Consider the following 4,099-nt stretch of genomic DNA (forward strand, 5'->3'; position numbering starts at 1 on the left):
CACACAAACTGTTTTAAACTATAACAGAACAGATGTTCAGTGTACATAAACCTGCTTGAAAATGACTGAAACCGGCTTGAGATCAACCTGGTTGAATGTATCAGACTTAACTGATTTGGGTCAAACTCGTTTATGCAATGTCTGTCTCAAACCCCTTGCTGGATTAAGATAAATCAGACTCCACCAGCATCTTGGCATGCTCTCTGGGCTGGCCAGGGCTCTCTGCCCCACAGCAGAGCTGGCCCCTCCCCTCTGCTCTTCCCCATGCCCCCCCCCCCAACTCGCTGCTTAAGCAGAGATCCCTTCCTCATTTCTCCCACAGCACAGACTGTAGGCAGCATGTGGTCTGCTAGCTAATGCTGTGTAAGGCATATAGGGCCTTTTGGAGGTACAGGTTTCCCTCCCTTTATGCGGTTTCTGTATGTGTGAATTTGCTCTTATGCGATGACCCATTTTATACCAAAAATTTGTTATACACGAGGTAAATTCACTCTTATGCAATCAGTGTGGTGGAAGCCCACAGTCAGCTGCTTTGTGCGGTGCATTGTGGGAGTGATGCCATAGGCGGAGAAAGAAAAAATTATTTGGGGGGACTGAGCCGGGTGGTGGTAGCCGGGCCAGGCTGCAGCATCAGCCCCTGCAGCCTGGCCTGGTCTGGCCCCATCATTGCAGCACTCCAGGAGCTGTGAGCCATGGAGCCTCCCAGCAACAATGCCTGTGCTTTGCTGCAGCTGGTACCCGTGCTTCTGGAGCTGCAGCTGCCCCGGGAGCAGTGGAACAGCACATCAGTACAGTTAAGGGGGTCAGTATAGTCAAGGTCTTGGAACATATCCCTATTTGTTTCATTGTAAAGTGGGTTCCCTTTATGCAAATTTGAGTTAAGCGCCGTTTTCCAGGAACGCACGTAAAGCATAAAGTGAGGGGAAACCTGTAATCAACAGCTCACATGATAATGTCCCTGCATTCCTTCCTTTGCAAAAAGCTGTTTAAGAAGAGCTTGTAATAAGCCAGGCTTTCTTTTCTGATGGGGTGCTAAATGCTGATAACAGAACTGATAAATGCCCCCCTCAGCTCTTTGAATAAGGGAAGGGAGGGCTGCTCTAGCGCCTCCCCAGCTTCTAGCCTGAGCCACTGCAGGCATGTGCCTACATTTCTGGGATGTCTGTCTGGTTACAAAACTGATTTACCCTAGCCAGGTTAGACTAACCTGCAAAGATTGAATTAATTCAGGCTCAGGCTTTTTGAATGTCTGTCCCTAGCCAGCAGGTTGGGGACCACTGGTTTAATATATTAAGCATCCTTCCTAAGAGGTAGGCCTTCCACTTTCAAGGATTCACTGATCTCAAAAAGTTTGTACCATTTCTGGCTCTTTTGAAATGCCATCATAGTCTTATCTACAGTGAGCCAAATGCCTTGTAAGACATTCACAGGAAATGCCTAAGGAGAAGTCACAGGAATTGATAGCTAATGAAAATATTGAAGAACAACCAAGTGAAGTCATGCTGATATTTCACAGTATCTCACACAAAAGAGACATCATCTGTGGCTTTCAGTCAATTTCACATGTGTCATATTGTAAAGAAAGGTGAAGATGCAACACGTTAGAAGTCATGTAACCTAAGCATATGTTTGGGCATGACACTGGGGCAGTAATCTGATTGTCACTTAATTTTATCCAATTTCTTTCTGTTCTGTGAAGAATAATGCTGCATTAGATGACAGGGGATCTGGTGGCCATTTACAAACTCACCAGTGGGAATTGGGGGAGGCTCTGTTCCCCTGGGCACCACCCGGGGTTACTAGGAATAATGGCCACAAATTGTTAGAGAGAAGGTTCAGGCTGGGCATCAGGAGACATTACTTTACAGTTAGGGCTGCCAGGCTCTGGAACGGGCTCCCAAGTGAGGTGGTACTCTCTCCTACCTGGGGGGTCTTCAAGAGGAGGCTGGACAGATATTTGGCTGGGGTGATATGACCCTGGCACCCATTCCTACCCAGGGCAGGGGGTTGGACCTGATGATCTGTTTAGGTCTCTTCCAACCGTAAGTACTATGATTAGAGCTAAGTACTGAAGGAACTAGAGAGACAAAACTGTTACAAGATCATCTGCTCTTTTCCCAACTAGCATATGACTGAGTCCTCAGAGACGGGGACATAAATCACCAACAAAAACTATAGTCTTTTGAATCTGGCACATAGTTAGATCACCCATGTGATGTATTGTATTCCCCTTCAATCTAGTCAGAATGTTGTTCTCAAAATGAAAAGCATTATTAAAAATATTTTCTAGTCATAAACTTTCTTTATTTTTTGTAATACCATGTTGGAAGACAGAAAATAAAGCATCAATTTCTACTGATATTCTCAATTTTATTCAGTGGATAGATATTTTGATGAGTCTTAAAATGAACCTGATCATTTTGCTGATATCCTTGATCTTTTATCAACATAGTTGGAGGAAACTGTTGTAATCTGTTTAGAAAAGCATAAAGAGAAGAAGAATGACCATAACAGTGATTGTGAATGCTAAATAACTCATGAACATTCAAGGTACACAATGCTCTTTTTCTCATTTTGTACTTCTCTAGTCTCCTCAGTTTGGGCATGTCACGCTTTTTACAGACACTATTTAATTAAGCATCAAAACAGGCCTCTGAGGGAAGTAAGTATGATTATTCCCATATAGACTATGGGGAATTAAAGGAAGTACAGAGACTTGCACACAAATTAGTAAAGCCAGGCATATAATACAGGCATCCATACTCACAGAACCATTTCTGTATCTTAACTTCCCTATTGAATTGGTCCAACCCAAGCAAAACTTATTCCAACTAGCTATTTTGGTTGGCCTGTTTTATCCAGGCCCTGCTTAGATGCCTCCAAAATTTTGATCCTTGTAGACTTTGTTTTCTGGTTGACCCCAAACTTGTCTGGCTGCTTTTCATTGGATTCTAATACTGCTTCTTTAAGTGCCCAATTGCTGCTGTTATCCAAAGAATGTCTTGGTTTATGGCTCCCTGACATCTGCAAGGTGGAATCAAGCAAGGAAGGAAGCTAAGTCAGCCAATTGGTCTTAAGATCTTAAGCCAAAAATAGTCTAATACAGGGGCCGGCAATTATTTCAGGCGGAAGGCCGCTTACCCAGTTTTGGCAGGCTGTCGAGGGCCGCATGGGTAGCCCTGCCCCTTGACAGGTGCCCTGCCCCTGGTCACCATCTTGGGATCAATGTCCCATTGTCTTGGGACCCAAGACATTGGGACATTTGTTCTATGTTCCAGGGCCAGCACCAGTGGGGCCCAAAGTGGGGCACAGGCTGGCAGGGGTCTGTGGAGCTGGGCTGGGCTGCACCAGCAGGGAGAGGGGGGAGCTGACCCAGCTCCACAAAGCCCCTGCTGGCTGGGACCCCGCGCTCCTGCCACCCTGCTCTGGGCCCCGCCAGCACTGGCCCTGGGACACCAGTACAGGCCTCATGCTCCTGCTGGCTCCCCGCCCACTCACTTCCAGTGCCCCTCCAGCCCTGCGGTACAGGCAGGGGGCAGTGCACAGCCTCGACCCACTGCTCTCCGGCAGGGAAGAAGCTGGTGCTGAGCACAAGGAAAAGTGGCCCCTCACCTGCCCCGGGGCCAGTGCTCCCTGCTGCAGGCACTCACAGCCCACGCAAGGCTGTCTTGAGCAGGCGCAGGCAGCCCCACATGGGCTGCAAGTAGCTGCAGCATGGGGTGCCAGCCACGGGGCAAATGAGGGGCCGCTTTTCCCTGCCCTTAGCTCCAGCTTGTAACCTGGCCCTGCTGCCAGCCTTGGCTCTGTGCCGGCTCCGGGCTCGCCCATCAGGGCTGCATGCAGCGGCAGCAGCTGCAGCCTCCCCGCATGCTGCATCAGGCAGTGTTGGCTGCTGCTGCCTGCCTGGAGTTTGCATGCTAAGCAGGCCAGAGGTGGCAGTGGCAAACACTGCCCGGGGCGGCAAGCGGGGGGGCCGCAGCTGCTATCACCATGCACAGCCCCAACAGGCTAGCATGGAGCTGCATGGGGCCCAGGCTGGTAGTGGGGCTGGGTTAAAAGGTGGTGCCGAGTGCAGGGGGGGGGGGGGGGCCCCCCCCCC

The 4,099-nt window shown here is 49.2% G+C and overlaps 1 protein-coding gene and 1 long non-coding RNA gene across 3 annotated transcripts in view; one reads left to right on the plus strand and one right to left on the minus strand.

The window, feature by feature from the left end:
• Positions 1 to 4,099, plus strand: part of SCUBE1 (signal peptide, CUB domain and EGF like domain containing 1) — a 356,000-nt gene that overhangs the window by 306,723 nt on the left and 45,178 nt on the right. The window lies entirely within an intron of this gene.
• Positions 1 to 4,099, minus strand: part of LOC112551560 — a 31,771-nt gene that overhangs the window by 27,177 nt on the left and 495 nt on the right. The window contains exon 2 of one of the 2 annotated variants that reach the window (XR_003095861.1): positions 2,412 to 2,472. The exons of the other annotated variant lie outside the window; for it this stretch is intronic. This is a non-coding gene — a long non-coding RNA (uncharacterized LOC112551560). The remainder of the gene's footprint in view (positions 1 to 2,411; positions 2,473 to 4,099) is intronic. 2 annotated transcript variants of the gene reach the window in all.

This window comes from Alligator sinensis, unplaced genomic scaffold (genome assembly GCF_000455745.1).
Source record: "Alligator sinensis unplaced genomic scaffold, ASM45574v1 scaffold292_1, whole genome shotgun sequence".
NCBI classification, from domain to species: domain Eukaryota; kingdom Metazoa; phylum Chordata; order Crocodylia; family Alligatoridae; genus Alligator; species Alligator sinensis.